The sequence below is a fragment of the Nannospalax galili genome, unplaced genomic scaffold (assembly GCF_000622305.1).
Source record: "Nannospalax galili isolate Female #2095 unplaced genomic scaffold, S.galili_v1.0 scaffold72, whole genome shotgun sequence".
In the NCBI taxonomy this organism is placed as follows: Eukaryota; Metazoa; Chordata; class Mammalia; order Rodentia; family Spalacidae; genus Nannospalax; species Nannospalax galili.
Genome location: NW_008336933.1, coordinates 9730092 through 9748785, shown reverse-complemented (window position 1 = coordinate 9748785; position 18694 = coordinate 9730092). Strand labels below are relative to the sequence as shown.

Sequence of the window (18694 nt, the reverse complement as noted above, 5' to 3'; positions counted from 1 at the left end):
ATGAAAAGAGAAGTTGGTTGTCAGCATTGGGCTCTGGCATAGCTTTTAAGTAGTTAAAACGGATCTCAAGGGGCTGGAGAGATGACTCAGCAGTTAAGAACACTGGTTGTTCTTGCAGAAGACCCAGGTTCGAATCCCAGCACCCACATGGCAGCTAACAACTCCCCATAACTCCAGTTTCATGGTATCTGACGGTCTCTTCTGTCTTCTTCAGGTATTGCATGACACAGGTGCACTTACATGCAGGTAATACATGCATACACATAAAATAAAAAAATAATAAAACACTTAAAACTGATCTCAAAACTAGATCTTAAAATTAGTGTCTTCTGCTCTGTGTTGTGTCTCTGAGGCCTGGCGAGCGTGGCTTTCAACTTCTTGCCTTGTATTTGGGGTCTCTGATACACAAATCTGTGTTCCGTGTGGGTTTTTGAATGACTTTTGTCCTCATCTGTAGGGCGGTGTGTGAAATTTAATGTTGTCTGATCCCTTCTCAGCCATTGCCAGTGGTGCTGGTTAAGAGTTCAGCTGAGGTGTTCTTGGTAATACTCTGATGATGGGAAAGGAGCCTGAGCAGACAGCCTTTGTAGTGGTTACTGAGGTGTGGGCACGAGTCTGAACAATGATGTTACTAGTTAGCCTCTTAGACTCTTCCCGTGGCATGGTTTGGGACCCTAGTTGAGAAACAGTAAGTAGACTGAGCTAGTATGTGATTTAAAAGTTGGGCATGAGAAAGTATTTAGTTTGATGTTAGTTGGCTAGGGCTTTAGCTTTGCAGAGTAAGCTAGCTCTTTAGTGAGGATCATTGTCAGGATCCCCTTGTGGCTGCTCTCTGCTTCTGTCCTCTCCTAGATGACATCATTGCACAACCTCAGGGGTTTCTGTCTTTTAGTTAGTGTAGACAGCACACGTTGTTGGGGGTTAACAGGCTCATATCCTTGGCTGTCTAGGGTTCTAGGGTCTGGTTTCTTTAGCATAAAACCTTCTATTAAATACCCAGCCTTTGAGCTTACTTCTGTCTTTCCCCTATGTGCATTTAATGATTCTGTGTGAATGGGGAATAAGAAGGGAGTTCAGAGCAGGCAAGCCTAATCTGTATTTTCTCATTTTCAAACTTCTCAGCATCATGCAGGTCCCAGTGCTCCAGATACCACAGGAGCTCAGGGTGTGGCTCCAGGTTAGAACTTGTGCTTTGTGTGCCTGAGGCCCTGTGTTATATCCCCATCATCTCCACCACACACATACACACATCATTCTGCTTTACAAGTGCAATGTTGGTTTCTTGATTCCCTTTAAGTCCCATATTAGATTAGGAGAATTATTCTGTAGAAATGAAATAACTCTTTCCAGAGATTTGGTGTCACCATGTGACCCAAAATTGGGGGGATTTAGCGTGTAGGAGGAAAAGCTGTGAGCCCTCGAAGATGGCAGCCTTCAGAAGGTAAATGGATGTTTGCTGGTTCTAGACCTGGTTGGAGTTGACAAGATTTTTAAAAGATGTCTAGATTGAGTGCTTTTAATGAAAAAATATTACATAAAAATTTACATCTTCAGCCAGCTTTTAAAATCTTGTAGTGATCAAGATGTGAATATCTCAATGTTGTGGGTTTGCTTTTAGAACTTTGATCAAAGGACTCCACTGTAGTTGTGCTTTAGCGCCATTCTAGTGAGTTATTTTGATGTGTCTGTGTAGAAGAGCCTCCATTAGATTATACAAACACTTCGGGTTTTGTTTTCAGGCAGTGGTTCTGCATCTTCAAAGATGGGGTGTCTGCTACTATGAAGAGAGAGCAATAACCAGTTTGATCTGTCTTGTGTATCTCTGCATGTACCCAAAGGAAGCCTGCCTTTTTTTTTTTTTCAAAGTGTCCTTGAATAGCTACTGTCCATAAAACATTGTTAGAAGGGACATGTAGAGTGTGAGGACGCTGGACACAGGTGTAATACAGGAAAACAACAGATTGATGGAAGTATTGGGGAATTGGAGGTTGTTCTGGCTCCCAGCAGCCATCGGGGCAGGGTGGTGAGAAGCAGCAGAACACGTCAGACTTGCAACTCTGTCCTGTGAACCATGGCTTTGTTGTTGTTGTTACTTGTTTTAAGATTGTGGAAAACAATCAGATTCAACATTCACACAGATATGATCATAAACCAAATTACATGGCTTTCAACATGAATTTTTTCTCTGAAAATCACCATTGTTTTCTTTAATCATATTCATTTTGAAGTATCAAATGCAGTAAAAATACAACAGTAAAAAATGCAGTAAAAAATAAACAGGAAACCTGGGCTGAGTTGTTGTTACTATTTAAGTGAATAAAAAATAGAATAGGTAAGACGGGATAGCATTGTTGCTGGGAAACTGAAGGAGACTGGAAAATATTTATAATAAGGACTTCATACTCAGCCCTAAGATGAGTGTGTAAAGAACACATGCAGCATAATGTCATCACATACGTCTGTATATGACTGGGTTACCTGCTGAACTAGAGATGGGTCATCTCTCAAGAGCAGAATTCATACAATCAAGCATCACTGATAGGGATGTATCCTGAAAAAAATACATTGTTAGGCGATATTGTCACTGTGCGAATGTCCTAGGGCATGCTCAGGTGAGCCTTGCTGCTGTGGGTGATTTCTTCCATGTGGTATCTTTGATACCATCAAGAGATGCAATAATGGAGCTAGAGAGATGGCTCAGTGGTTAAGAGCACTGGCTGTTCTTGTAGAAGACCAGGTTCAAATCCCAGCACCTATATGGCAGCTAATAACTGTCTGTAACTCCAGTTCCAGGGGATCTGACACCTTCCTCTGTCATCCACAGGCATTGCATGACAGCAGTACACACATACACATAAAAATTAAGCAGAAAAAGAGAAAGAGAGATGCAGTGAAGCATAAGGAAGATGAAGCTGTTGCTAGCATAGCACAGGGCTACCCTGAACTAACCATTGAAAGTGTATGATGAGCCATGTATGGCGATGTACACCTGTAATCCCTGCACTTGGGAAATCGTGGTGGTAGAATTGAAGGTTTCAGGCCAGCCAAATCTATATACCAAGGCACCCTGTCTTTATAAAGTGTAGTGTGCATTATGATCTTGATCTTAAATGTCCTCCAAAGACCCATCTGCTAAAGGCTTGGTCACTAACCTGTGGTACTGTTAGAAGGTGGGAAGTAGAGCCCAGTGAGTATGTTAGGTCATGATGGGGCATGGCCTTGAAGAGAATATTGAGCCTCCAATCTCTCTTTTCTCTTTTTGTTTTCCTCACCTGGCCTCCATAAAGAGACCTCCCCTGTTGCATTCCTGGTACCATGACGTACTGCACCACCACAAAGCCAGGTCCAAAGCAAGTGGACTGAGAAACCATGAACTGAAACTTGAAATTGTCAGCCAAAATACTTTTTTTCTTATGAGTTCCTTATCTCAAGCATTTTGTCACAGTAAAAGAAAGCCATGTAACCATCCAATGAAGACAACCCGTAGCTATTTATTCTCATTGCCAGTACTGTGCACTATGATCATTGTGTGCAGTGTAGTTTTATAGGACTGGCAGACAGTCTTTCCATTTTGGCTTCACCAAAAGCATCCAGGCAATGCATTACAGGGCGGTTTTACAATGACTGGCACACACAAGGTAATGGGGATGGTTTGGCACCGTTGTCCTGTAGAGCCATGGTGTATGCAGTGTGTCCTTTGAGATAAGGAGGGGCTCCCTATATCCCCAGTTGTCCTGGAACTAACTATGTAGGCCAGGCTGGCCTTTATCTCACAAAGTTCCACCTTTGGAGTGCTAGGATTAGAGGCCTGTGCACCACACCCAACTTCTGTTCCAGCTTTTCTCACGAGAGGGTTTTAGATGTTTCTGATGCTTTTCCTCCAACTATTAGGCTAGTGCGGAAAGAGTTGCTATTTGGGACAGTGAACTTTAAATCATTACAACTGGGCTTTATCGCGTCTTCATTAATCAAAACAGGAACCATTACAATCAACATTATTTTTTGCCAATGAGAAGTAAATTTGTTTATTCCTATAGTGTAAAAATCCATGCTTAGGATTTGATGAGCTCATTTTCTGCATCCTGCTGGTTGTGGAAGGAGGTGTTTTCCATATAAAACGATACTGAGATGATTGAAGAAGAGGTAGTTAGTTGGCAAGAGGTCAAGTCAATATATGGGTGGATGAGACAACTTTGTAGCCTAATTTCATTCAACTTTTTTGAAATTTATGCTTTGAAAATTTCATACTTGTGTGCAATGTGTTTTAAGCACATCCACCTCTTACTGTCCCCCATGTTCTCCTCCTGGATTCTGGGGAACCCTCCCCCCCAAGTCCTCTCTCAACTTCATGCCCTCTTTTTATTTGTTATTTTCTTTATACTCCACTGAGTTCAATTAGTGCTGCCTGTATGCACATGGGTACAGACCCATCCACTGGAGCACGGGCAACTACCCGGGGCCAAACACAGGACGAAAACTGACTCTTCCCTAGCTGCCACCAACTGTCAGCTCCTCAGCTAGGGATGGGGTCTCATGAGTCCCTCTCCCATCCATGCTGGAATACTGACTGGCTTGATCCTGTGCAGGAGACTAGTTGTTGTGGGTTTGTGGGTGCCGTAGTCATGCCATGTTCAGAAGATGCTACTTCACAGCAGCCCTCCCTCCATCTTCAGCTCTTAGAATCATTTTGCCCCAGCACCATTCTATGTTTGGGAATTTTCCCCGTTCCTGGTTATACTGTAGTGCAAAAGAATTCCTGGCTCTTTATTACACAGTGGACTTGTGCCATTTTGCTGTTGCTTTATGGAGTTGAGGAACATTATTGTCAAAAAAATGAAAAGAAAAACCATTCTGCCCCCTCTTCCACAGTGTTCCCTGAGCATCGTGCGTGTGATGTGGATGTCTCATTTCAGAGTTGTTCTGCAGTCACTTATTCTCTGCACTGGGTCCTCGGTTGTGTGACTTGTGGTCAGACACTGTTGTAAAGAAGAATAGGGCCCTTTCTGTTGATGGTGCCAGCCAGAGGCAGCACAGGCTTTGGTGCATCACATTGATTTGCTGAGCATGCTTATCTGGTGTAATGGTTTTGCTGGGATTCAGAAAACATGAGTGGATCATACTGGCAGCAGACCGCCAACTGGTGGCCGTGAGCTTTTTTTTGGTATAAGTTTGGCTTTGGGAAGTAACTTGGCAGCTCCTCAGTGCAACCACTGAACTGGTCAGCACCTGTCACCAGTTATGTCTGTTGTCAAATACAATAACATGTCACAGTCAATCAAGAAACAGTTCATTGGGGCTGGAAAGATAGCTCAGCATTTAAGAGCACTGGCTGCTCTTGCAGAGGACCTGGGTTCAACTCCCAGCACCCACATGGTAGCTCACAGCCATTTATAACTCCAGTTCTAGGGGATCTGACAGTCTTCTGGCCTCTGCAGACATTGCATCACATGGGTACACTTATATACATGCAGGCAATACACTCATATAAAATAAAAATACACCCCCCCAAGAAGAAATGGTTCATTGTTTTTGCATAGAACAAGAGAGGATGATAGGTCAGAATGTTTTGTTTTTGTTTTTTAATCAGTCAGCCCATGAGGCATGCACTGAGCTTTTTCACCTTCCAGTTCTCTCCAGATGTTGAGTGACTGTTGAATTACCCACATTGAATTCCTTGGCAGTTTCTCCTGTTATTGTAAGAGAATCGCTTTGATTGTTCTTGATTGAGTGTTGTCAATTTCCTGTGCCTTTTAAGTGCCTCATCTTCAAAGTTCTCTGTGTGAAACTCGTGAACCACCTCTGCAGTGCACAGTATGATGATCGGCAGTTCTGGTCAAATGTGTTGTTAGTGCTACAAGCTGTCTCCACTGCTTTATGACCCATTTTGTACTTGAATAAGAAAATTGCTCAAATTTGCCTTTTGTCTAACTTTTTCATAGTATAAAACAAGCAAGTAATAAGTTATTAGTAAAAACAGATAAAGCGAGAAATGTGCATTAAATGATGTATATCATAACTACATTTGTTAAAGTGTATTTCAGTATCAAATGGCAAATTCCTTTTCTCTTCTGTACTTTCTTGTTTTTTTTGAGACAAGGTCTCTGTGTAGCCCCAGCTGGACTTGAACTCACTTATGTAGAACAGGCTGGCCTCAGTCTAACAGAGATCTGCCTGACTTTGCCTTCTGGGTGCTGGGATTAAAGACATGTGCCACCATGCTCGACTTACTTTTATTTTGTATATGAGTGTTCTGTCTTTGTGTGAGTTTGTTCCCCCATGCATGCAGTGCCCACAGAGGCCAGAAGAGGATATCAGTTCACTTGGAACTGGAGTTATGAGTGGTTGTTAGCTGCTGTGTTGTGTGGTTGCTGGGAACTGAACCTGGTTCCTGCTGTGTTCAGAAATCATACTTGGTGTGTTCTCAGTCCTTTAGAGTTATTTCTATCTGCGGAGCCATCTCTCTAGTCTCCTCATACAGCAAATTTCAGTGCTGCAAAAACCACAATTGCTTTTGCACCAACCTAAATATTAATATGATTGTGTGATTTTAGTTGCTAGTCACATAGATTGCTGCATTTATTTCTGTATGTTATGCTAACCTTGCATTCCTAGGACAGACCAAGTTGCTGAAGGTCTGTAATAATTCTTATTTACTACTGGATTCAACTTGCTGTCCTGTGACGGATTTATGGATCTGTGTTCATAATGAGTGATACTGTTAATGGACTGTGGCTTTTTTGTGATGTCTTTGGTTTGGTATCAGAGCAGTACTGGCCCCATGGGACAAGTGTACAAGTATTTCTTTTCTATTTCTGGTAAGATTGTATGAAGAGTTAATATCTCCCTTAAATTTTTGGGAATCCATGCAGTCCTGGCTTTTCTTGGTACAAATTTTTTTGATTACTAATGTACTCTCTTACTGCAGATAATTCTAGAGTTGGTGGTTTGCATCTTCTTAGGAGTTTCCCATTGCTTCAAGTTTTACCTTGATTTGTTGAAGAGCTGTCCTAGTGGTCTCACTGTGGTCCTTTATTCCTGTGAGGTCGGAGGTGTTAACCCTTTCATTCCCTGCTATAATTCTCATAAAGGCTTTTTTTCTCTTGGTCAAATATAGATAAAAGTTTGTTGATTTTTTTTTGTTGTTGTTGTTGTTGTTGTTGAGCTTTTGGAAGAACCAACTTATGGTTTAGTTTATTCTTTTATTTCTCGGAAGCTTAGGCTAGTAGTCATAAACTTTTTTTTAAATACACTGCTTTCTACTTTTTTCTGTTCACATTTCTGGTCTCATCTGCTGTGTTCAGGAATCATACTTGGTGTGTTCTCAGTCCTTTAGAGTTTGGCAGGTTTTTTATACACTTATTTCTACCCTGCAGAGCCTTTTGTGTCAGCCCTGCCTACCCCCCATCTCCCTCTTTCACATACACACAAGAGTATTGTGTGATTTGGGCTGGATTGCTCCAAGGTGGTCTATGACATCTGGTTACCCCACCCCACCTTGCCTGCTATCTGGTTCTAGTCATTTCAACTGGTGGTGGTTCATATTGAAATCTTAATTACTATTGTTCAGTCGTCCAGTTCTCCTTCCAGTTGTCTGGTTTTGCTTCATTTTAGGGCTTTCTTGTTACTTGGAGAAGTAATTTTGTTGTGTCTTTTTTTTTTTTTTAATTTTATGTGTATGCATGTATTGCCTACGTGTAGGTAAGTGTACCCATGTCCTGCAATGCCCACAGAGGACAGAAGAGACTGTCAGATCCTCTGGAACTGGAGTTACGGACAGTTGTTAGCTGCCATATGGGTGCTGGGATTTGAACCCAGGTCTTCTGCAAGAACAACCAGTATTCTTAACCACTGAGCCATCTCTCCAGCCCCTTGTGTCTTCTTAATATTTAACCTTTTGTTTAAAATTTTCTTCCCCTCCATACTTAATCATATGTTTATTTTGCAGTTAAACTTGGCCTTCTGCATATTAGACAAGTGTCCTCCTTGCCTGTCTTTTTTCCCCTCTAGTAACAACTTTGGTTGTGAGTGTGTGTGTGTGTGTGTGTGTGTGTGTGTGTGTGTCTATGGTTGCCATCAAGTGTCCTTCAGTGGCTCTCTTCCTTATATACTGAGGCAGGTCTCTCTGAACCTGAGCTCACTGGTTCACCATTCTAGCTTGGTCTTTTTCTGTTCCTCTGTTTACATCTTGATTGTCTCTGGTTATAAAGTGTGTCTCCTGTAGACAGCATGTACTAGTATCATGGTTTTTTTCATTCCTTTTGCCAATTTCTTCTCATTTATATATAATGTCTACTTCATGGCATTGACTGAAGGTTTAGCATATTCTTCCACATGAGTGTGATCCATCAGTTATAATAGAGCCAAAAAATTCCTGTTGCTTACAGTGAATTTGTTTTAAGGTAAAGGTCTGTTTCTCATTCTGTTACTGAGGCATACACTGTGACTAAAAGCAATTTAGGGGAGGAAAGGGTTTATTTCAGCTCACAGGTTCTAGTTTATCATTGAGGGAAGTCAGGGCAGGAATTCAAGCAGGCCTCCTTGCTGTTCTGCATAGCATTGCCTCCAATCAAGAAACTCAATTCACAGCCAAGAAATACAGCTAGAGCCATGAAGGATGCTGCAGCATGCTGGCTTCCTGGCTGGCTGGCCTATGCTTAGCTGGCTTTCTTACACAGCCCAGGACCACCTGCCTAGGTAGCAGTGCCACCTATAGGCCAGCCTGATCTGATAAATCCCTCAGTTGAGACTCCCTTCTCAGGTGACAGGCTTTGTCAGGTTGACAGCTAAAATTAACTAGAAGAGGGTGGTTATCAAAATTGTTTAAGGGGCTGGAGAGATGCCTCAGTGGTTAAGGGCATACTGCTCTTGCAGAGGACCCGAATTAAATTCCCTACATGCACAGAGTGTCTCACAACCACATGAAACTCCAGCTCTATGGGGATCTGATGCCACTGGCCTCCTCAGGCCTCTGCACACATGTTCACACACTAACACATATACAAATAAGTAAAAATAATTAAATCTTTTTTAGAAGCTTTTTAAAAATCTAACAACATAAAAGAGTTATGAAGAAGTTAATCATAAGCTAAGGTTAATTTATAGCTACAAAGAAATCACTTTGTGAATGTAGTGTAGCCTAGTTATACACTGCATACAGTCGGTGGTGGGGGTAGAAGGGAATGACTCTCCAGGTCTTTGTGTTCCTCACCACTCACTTGCTGACTCTGGACCAACTTCAGTCCCTCCTGCAAGCCCCATTCCTGATTAGTGCGCTAAAGAGACAACTGTTTCCTTTTAAACCTTTTTTTTTTTTTTAACTGTGCCTTTTCTATATTTTTAGATAACGTCTGTCATTTGTAGTGCTAGGGATAAACCCAGGGCTTCACATACATGCCAGTCAACAGTTTGACTACTGAGCCATATTCTAAGCCCATAGATAAATTCACAAATTTTTATCACAAATAAATATACAAATACTCAATGTGGTATTACAATTGCTTGTCGTATTCAGTACAATAACATGCTGTTTAGGTTTGTAGCTTAGAAACAATAGGCTGTTCCGTATAGCTTCAGTGTGTAAGCTAGACCACCTAGGTTTATGGGCAGTTTTCTGTATATCTTATGCCCCACCCCCTAGTCTTCCATTACTTTGTTTTGTGTTAAATATATTATAGTGCATCTTTTAAATTATATACTATACTATACTATACAATACAGTTTTAGTTGTTTTCCAGTGATTGCCCTGGAGGTTATAGTTAAGTGCTAATTGATGAAAATGGTTTGGATTAAACTAGTTTAAGTTAAATAATCTTTTTAAAAAGCTTTGTTCCTATATAACTCCGTTCTCTCCTCCCTCCTTTTGCAACTACTGTCATGGAAATTATATGCCTAACCCAGATATATAATTACTGCTTTATATGGTTGTCTTTTAAATCGGATCAGAGAAGAATTATAAACCAAGATACATTTATCCTGCTTTTTATAATTACCTGTGTGGGTCTTTTTTTTAATCAGTGTTCCTTATTTCTTTATGTGGATTTGAGTTGCTATCTAGTATCCCCATTTCAACCCCAAAACTTTCCTCTACTTTTTTAATTGTAGAGCAGTTCAGCTCACGGTGAATTATCTTATTTTATTTTTTTGGAAATGGCTTAATTTCTCCTTAATTGTTGTGGGATAATTATTATACTCAGTGTTAAAACTCTTGGTTCACTGTCTTAATTTTTTTTTTTAAGCATTTTAAACAGTCATCATACAACAGTTTACTATTTCTGTTGGGGAGCGTACTGTTAATCTCAGAACCCTTGAGCCTGATATCATCTCTGCTTCATTCTTGCCACTTTGAATATTCTGTCTCTGGCTTTTAACAGTATGATATGTCTCAGAGGGAATCTCTTGAGTTTACTTTCCTTGGAGTTCCTTGAGCTTCTTCGATGTGTCGATTGATAAATGTTTTATCATGTGGGACCATTCTTCTCTCTGCCCGCTCCCTCTTCTCCCTCTGAGATTCCCATGATGCGTGTGTTGGTCTGCGTCTTTCCATGGTTTTCATGCCTTTTGTTTTTGACAGTGTTCACATTGTACATACAGAAGAATTTTCAAAGACCCTTGCCATTTTCAACAATGTGTCCTGTTTTCGTTACTTTTCTGTTTCTGTGATAAACACCATGACCAAGGCAGCTTATAGAGGAAAAATTTATTTGGCTTATGGTTCCAGGGAGACAGGCCGCAGTAGCTGCGGAGGCATGGTGACAGGAAGTGGCCAGAACAAAAAACCGAATGCTTACATCTTCAAGCAAGCACAGGAAGCAGAGAAGCTGGAAATCCAGCAAGGCGTAAGAACTCCAAAGGCCTGCCCCAGTGATCAAGTCTCCAAATACTTGGAGCCTATGGGAGCATTCTTACTCAGAACATTCCGATTTTGATTTTCTGCATGGGCCAGGCTTCGGGGGAGTACTTCTAGGAATTCCTTCCAATTTCTAAGTTGTTTACATGAAGTTCATCTTTGTTCATTCTATTTTTTTATATCTCTAGTACTGGTTCCTTTTCTCTATTCTTTATCTGTTTTATTCAGGGGGTTATCAGTTTTGTTAGGTTTTCTAAGATGCTTTTGTCATTTGTTTTTAAATTTTATTGGGTTTTCTTTATTTCATTGCCTGCTTTTTTTTATTTCCTGTAGTCTGTTTTATTTAGGCTTAGCCAGCAGTTTCTGACTATGATGGCTATTTACATTTTTGAGTTTTAACAGTTGTTTTTAGGTTTTGTTTTTGATTTGAGACTGGGTCTCACGTAGCTCAGGTTGACTTTAGGTTCACTGCCGCCACCTCCCAAGGTGCTGGGATTCCAAACGTGCTAGCTCTTTTTAAATATGCATTTAATGCTATGAATCTCTTCATTAAAAGGCTTTGGTTGGTTCCCCGTGTTTTAATATATATTTTTGTTACTGCTCTGTATTTGTATATGTTCTTATTTCATATTTCACATTTTGAAACATTTGGGAGACTAGTTCTTACAGTACTCGGTACATATTTAAATCTTTACAAGATTACGGTATTATTTTAGACCTTCTGCTCAGAAAATGTCTAACTTGTGCCTTCACTTTTGGAGTCTATTATTTGTTGGCTGTAGATTGTTCAATAAGTTATTTTCTTTGTTTATTCTAAAGATGCTACCCTGTCTTTGAATTCCTTTGTTTCAGGCACCTCAGAGTTTCTTGACAACAGTGTTTTTCAAAACCTTGATCTTTGTGTAGCTCTTAGTTTTTCTTTGATTGTGGTGGGGCATCTCCTCCAAAGCAAGACAAATTAAGATACATAATTATGCCTGGAGTGAGCATAGCTTTCCACAGTCAACATGAGCTACTTAGATTTTTTTCTGTGGTTGCCTCCAAGGCACCTAAGCTACAAACTCCTCCACATGGGCTTTGTACTTAGGCTGGAAGCAGAGGTTGCAGGAAAGTCTCAGTGTTTGTGATCTACCACCGGCTTTCCCCTGAGCCGCTGGGCACTTCTCTCTCCAGGCCTTGGCTTCCCCGGGAGTGGTGAGCTGTTGGTTTTACATACATAGTTCTTTCTATACCAGGATCAGGGAGTGCAGGCTGAGTCAGAGACTGCCCCATCTCAGTCTTAGGACCACTGTGTCTCCAGATTACTTTTTCTGTTCTATACCATCTCCTTCTCTAGACATTCATCGGTTTGCACATTTGCTATTCTCCCCAGAGATCTGACACAGGGACCAGGTCAGGAGGGTGGGGTCCATCCCTTGACCTGGTCCTCCTTGGGAGTGAATCTCTGTACTGTTACAGTAGCTTACACTCAGCCCACAGCAGATCTTTGAATTTTTCACCAGTTCCTCCTCTCAGGAATAGAGACAACAGAAACAGTCCCCCAGCCTTGGTTTTCTCGGATGAGTTTGTCTTTCTATAATTTGCCATCTGTTTTCTTGCAGCTTCAATGCTGTACTCAGGGAAAGTTGTATCTTGTAGTTTATCCAGCTTGTCCCCAGATCCTCGGGCAGGTCTGCTACTCATTCTGAACTGCCAGGTCTCTTCTCCCCATTGGGCTTCCTTTCAGTAGAGCACAGGGTTTGCTGAACAGGTCTGGAACCTGGAGCATTTGGTGGTTTCTCCGAGCGGATCCATGGATGGCATCATCTTGGTGAGCAGCTCTAGGTCTAGGTAACCTGGCACCACCTGCTCTCAAACTCCCTTGCATGGGGACCTCATGGCCAGGAGCAGGTGAGCTTCAGTAATAGAGAAAAAAGCCTGACCACAATGTGCAAGAATTGGGCCACTGAGATGGCTCAACTAGTAAAGGTGCTTGCCTTTCAATGACCTGAATTTGACCCCTAGAACCCATATAAAGGTGGAAGGAGAGAACTGACTCCACAAAATTGTCCTTTGACCTCCACTCATGCATCATGGCACACACACACACACACACACACGCACGCACGCACGCACGCGCGCCGCAATGTGGCAGTAGATAGCCCTCACAGCTATGAGATTAGGAAATGTTTTTACAGGTGAGAATGGGTGAGAGAAAAAACTGCCATCCTCAGGATCTGGCATGTCTGGCTCAGGTCCTTCTCAGCACAGTTGATCTTCATGTGGTTTATGTGAGAGCCTTGTGTGCTTGTGGCTCCTCAGACTGAGTGTGGCTCTGTGTCCTTAGGCATAACTGTGTGTAGTCTTTAATGATGGCATACGCTCTACTGCCCAGACATACCACAGAAACCCACGATATTTCTTCAGGATAAATCCCTAGATTTGTATTCCTTAAAAGTTGTTTGTTTCTTTTGTTGAATATTTGTGATACAGGTTGTCTAGCCATCCTCCAAAAATACCTTCTTACCATGCTGTCTTGCAGGTGTGCATACTTTGTGAGGTTCTGGTTAGATGGCTTGATGGATAAAATCAATTTGAGCGTGCCTTTCAACATTACAGTGATTAACTTGTTTTACACTTCCAGTGTGCAGAATGAATTGTAAATGCTATTGATAGTGCTATAGATAAGTTTTAAGTGACCATTTTTTTTTTGGATGTAAGTGCATGTTTCAACCCTTCTGAGAGATAATCCATCATACCATTATTTTCCTTTTTCTTTAGTTTTATTATGAAGCAGGGTCTTGCTAAGTTGCCCAGGCTGGCCTTGAACTTGCTCTGTAGCCTAAGGCAGGTCTCAAACTTGGGATTCTCCTGCCTCAGTTTCCTAGTAGCTGGGATTACAGGCCTGCATCATCATTGCTAGCTTTCATAGTGTTTTTTTTTAAAACTTCAAAAGTGTTCTTTATATCAAATCTATGTTTCTGTGAGCAAATTTCCTTTTAATCTTGACTAAATGCACTAATATTGAAGACTGAGTAGATGTCACAAATACTATAAAACAGTTCTCAGAAAGTTCACATGGATTAAATGAATGCCTAGGCCTTATGTTCTGAAAACTGCTTGAAAAGCCACCTGATTCCTGGAAGGTGATGGACAGGGTGGAGCTGGCATTTCCCTTCTCCAGGCCTCCTGGCTCCTTCGCTGACTCTGGCCACTCATCCAGGCCAATGGCTGAGTCCCATGAAGACAGTCTGTAGCCCTCGAAGTCTGTTTCATACTACTTACAAGTCTTACAGTGCTTTAACATGTTAGCCCAGAATGTAGTAAATGTATGTTGCGAATTAACTTTCTTTGAAGAAGCTTCAATACAGCTAAGATCAGATCTTCCTACAATAGGCTTTGAAATTAATGGCCATGTACTACTAATGAACCAGGGAAATTAGCTTACAATTGATAAGTTATCTTACCAAACAGTAGTTGCAAAAGCTGGTTAATTCTAAAAGTCAAGATAAATGTGGAGAGAAGTATCCAGAGAAATTGATTTCATGACAAGCAGAATCATTTTGCACAAATAAAACTATAGTAGCTACAGTCAATAGTAAGATCTCAGAGCTGCAGAATTCCTCTGCCAGCCCACCGCGCTGTGCTGGGGTTAGACCCAGGACTGAGCATGCTAGGCAAGCACTGGACACACTGAGCTGTGCCCCTCGTTCCCATTCTTCTGCCATTTGCCTTGGTTTCCCTTTTCCCTGTTCTCCACACTAAAGGGAACGGTAGGTCTTGATGTTCTGTTCATTTTCTGTACCTTAAGGTGACATTGCAGCTCACAGATTGTTATACCCTCTTCCCTGCTTTCAGCATTGGACTTCATAGGAAACAAAACACATTTACAGAATCACCTGTCTTACTGAATTTACTTTAGAAATTTACCATGATATGCTTAGTTAAGCTAGTGGAGTCTGTATTACCTAGTAATCGTACATCTTTTTGGTTTTTAAAATTTGCAAAAGTGAAACTAAAGTTAATAACCTGAATTTACATCTGACTTGAATAAAATTTCCTTTGTCTTTTCAATTGCTAGATTCCCAGGTAAGAATTCTAGTTTCCTTCATGTCCTGTACTTTGCTTTGTAATTGTTTCATGGTGTGTAAGTTGTGAAGAACTCAGCAAACATGGGTGGTCAGATTTCTAGAACTAGGAATCCAGATCCCCTTAGGGATAATAAGGTCCTCTGAGGAGCTCAGCAAAACTCAGAATGAAAAGGAAAGCTGACACAAGTTCTTACACACAGGATAATCTACACAGCACTGACCTGTGTACCATAAACTTCAGCATGTGAGGGAAGGCTTTTGTTATCTCCTTGTGCCTAGAACTTTGCATGCTTTATGGTGATACTGCTAGTTGGCGTGCTTGAACAGAAATCTGTCAGAAAGCCATTCAGCAAGCTGTTGAACGTCTTGAATCAAAAGTGAGACTCTGGCTCAGAAGCAGAGGCACAAGCTCAGTGATGTGGGATACGGAGGGAAGTGTGCTCCATCTATATGTCTGCACTCCGGGACTGGCCAGAGACACCATTCCCAGTCATAAAAGCAAAAACAACTTCTTGTCTCTAGACTAAGATGGCCCTAAAACTGACCATGGAGTTTCATGTGTTTTACTTATGGTAACTCCTGTGCGATCTCGAGTTGAGCAATCTTGTCTCCCTTGCTTGTCCATTTCAGGGATACTAAGGTGAAGACATGTAACGAGGAAATGGAGGTGAGCACAGCCCATAATTTAACTCTTTCCCAAGAGCTTGGCTTGGACTACTCATTAAACACATTCTGGAATAATTTAGGAAAGTGTTAAATATAACTTTAAAAATAACCACAGAATTACCATAAGATCCAGAGATTCCATTTGTAGCAATGTGCTTAAAAGAATTAAAATCAGGGTTTAGAAGAGAGATTAGTTACAAAAGATGAAAAACAGACCAATAGTGCATTGACTGATGAACAGAAAAATGCGGTTTGTCCACACAACAGTGTCACTGAGCCTTAAAGAAGCAAATCCTGTATTACAGTGGGGTGATGCCTGAGGGCATTCGGCTGAGTAAAGTGAGCCAGCCACAGAGGACAAGTGTGTGCTGGACAGACTTGTGTGATTCTCCTTATGGAGGTCTCCAAAGAAGCCAAATTCATAGACCACAAAGGAGGTGGAAGGGGAGGAGAGCAGTATGAGGTTTAGTGTTTAATGGGTACAGAGCTTAGGTTCTGGGTGGCTGGGAAAGGTGCTCACCATTGTGAACGTACTTGATGCCACTGAACTGTGTACTTAAAAGCAGTTAATTTTCTATAATACCATCATACCACATCTGCTAATCCTTTATTGAGGACCTTTGACATTCCTGCTTTCTGTACACACAGACAAACACTACTAGACTGTCATTACCCCTAAGACAGAATCCACAGATGTGCCTCCCTGAGACTTGGCACTGCTGTGTGGTCCCAAGTGTCCCTGTGAGCAGAGGTGTGGTGTGCACTGCAGGGAAGAGGTCAGTCCAGTAATCACCTCCATAGACTCCATGCAGTGTAAGGGAAAGGCTGAGACTGCGAAAGTGATCCATCAGGGTAGTGTATTAATCATGTTCTTTGGCATTAAAAGTGCTGTGTGTGGCTTAGATTGGACTTTTTTCTGCACATGTGAGCGTATATTTGTATGTATGTAGAGGCCAAAGATCAACCTTGGGCGTCTTCCTCAATTGCTCTCTACCTTACTTACCTAGGCAGGGCCTCTCACCCATTCTACTGGTCTATCTAGTCACCTGGCTCTTAGCAATCCTCTTTCTCCAGCTTCCAGGTGCTGAGACTACAGGCTGGCCACCATCCCTACCTGGCATATTCTTGGGTGCTAGGGATCCTAACTCGGGTCCTTGTGCTAGCATGGCAAGCACCTTATCTGTTGAGCCATCTCTCCAACCCCTGGTTTGGATTTTCTTGTGTTTGTGCCTTTTTGTTTTTTTAATCACCTAGCTTGAACTGTTCCCTGAGTAACAGTAGCCTTTGGTCGTGAGTGCAGACCCTGCTGGCAAACAGCACTCTATTTACATGTTTAGAGCACAGGGAAAGAACATTTCCATGTGACCTTAGTGTCCTTTTCCCCAAACTTTCTATGCAAGAGAGGAAACCTGGCATGCTTGAGCATCACCCATCTCTGCCCGTCACTGGACCCATGATGAACTAGCCCAGCACTGAGTTTCTCCCCATTTTTTTTTGAAAGCCCGTTCCCCTGGGACTTGACCCAGGTTACTGCCAGAGGAAACAAGACAACCCTGGTATGAAGCCCTTAAAATTTAATAAGCTGTGATACACATGTTGGGAGTTACATCAGCCCTCGAGGTTTTATCTAACTGGCTTAGAACCTATTTCCTGGTCCCTGAAAGATCTTGCACATTTCCTCTGTCCCTGGACCCTGTTTTCTGTTGTTCCTGGCAGGTGGATGAGTTGTTCATCATTTAATCCCTCTCCACTGCCTCCAGCAGTATGCCCATAATTATTTTAATGTGGTGTTTAACCCTTAAGGGCTGACTCCAGTCTGTTCATTTCCATCCTGTCTGTCTGTGGTAAGCCCTTTCTTACAGACCCCTGAATCTGGCCTATCTGAACACCTTTGTTTCCTTGTTAATTTGCACAGTCCCTTGATGCCATGTTCTATTTGTTACCAGTTGCATTAAACATACCTATTAAGTGCCTACTGTATGCAAAGCACTTGGTAGCCCACTAAAGTCCTAATCCCATCAAGTCTCAACCAATAGTATCTGGAGGGGTTCCTAACCCTGAAAATGTTTCTCATCATTAGCCCTCATTTTTCTTGTTGCTGGTTGGCTTTTTATGTGTGCCTTTGTTTAGCCCTGTGGGAAGCTGCTGAGTGTAGTGTAATCAGAGCTTGGGATCCAGTAGGGACTCTCAGGAGGGCAGCAGACCTTACATTTCTTTTTCTAAAGTGGTACTTAATGAGGCACCTGGTTTCCCCCACTGAGCCTTGCCAAGGGTGTTGGTGGGCATTGGGAACTAATCCTTTGCCTCTATCTACCTACCTGTGATCACTTTACTCAGGAAAAGACACTTCCTCTTGGATTTGGTGACAAAGTTGGAAAGAGTTAAGACTCCATGGGTAGTCCATCCTGAGGGAAGGTGATTGACCACAGCAAACATTTCACTTGCCTGAATGACAAGCAGTGCCAGAACCAGCATTGTACTGTCTCCTCCTTGTGAGCGTTGTTCACACCTCTGGGCACAGCCAGCACTGAGGAAAGCAGGTGATCTTGGTGTTGACCAGCACTCCACAACTTTGTGCTGTGTTCTCTCAGATCCTGAACAGCCCATCTCCCTATTTATTGATTGTTACTAAGCTGTTTCAATTATTGGGAGTTCTGTGACCCTTCCTCTATGTTGAAGGAAGTGTCACTGCTTCTGAAACCCCTTCTGCCCTGAACTTTTTACCTTTGGGACTATTTCAGACCCCACGTGTTCTCCGCCAGTACACCAACCCTTAAGTTCTAGTCCTCTGTCTCCTTTGCAAGGGGTCTGTGTTCTCCAAGAACCGCAGGTGGCTGCCAGTGTAGACTGGAGGCACTCTGAAAGAACTCCCAGGAGTCCGTGGTGAGTCAGGGTGAGAAGCCCTGCTGCTGATGGCAGCACTCCACACTCGGTGTGTCAAATACATCATTATTATGCATCTCTTGATTTAATTAGGCTGGTCTTATTTAGGTTTAGGAAGGTATAATTAACTATTTGGGGTTGATTTAAAGTTACATAATCTCATTAACTGGTACTTCTTTTTTGCCTCAAAATAGTATTTTTCAATTTAACTCTATTGCTTTTTGTACTT

General features: G+C 42.0%; 1 protein-coding gene and 1 non-coding gene across 3 annotated transcripts in view; both read left to right on the top strand.

Annotated features, from left to right (window-relative positions):
- The window catches only part of Cdyl (chromodomain Y like), a 163468-nt gene that overhangs the window by 113815 nt on the left and 30959 nt on the right, over nucleotides 1–18694 (top strand). The window lies entirely within an intron of this gene.
- LOC115070120 lies at nucleotides 4695–4822 on the top strand. Its single transcript, XR_003849326.1, has one exon. It is a non-coding gene; the product is annotated as a small nucleolar RNA SNORA46 (small nucleolar RNA).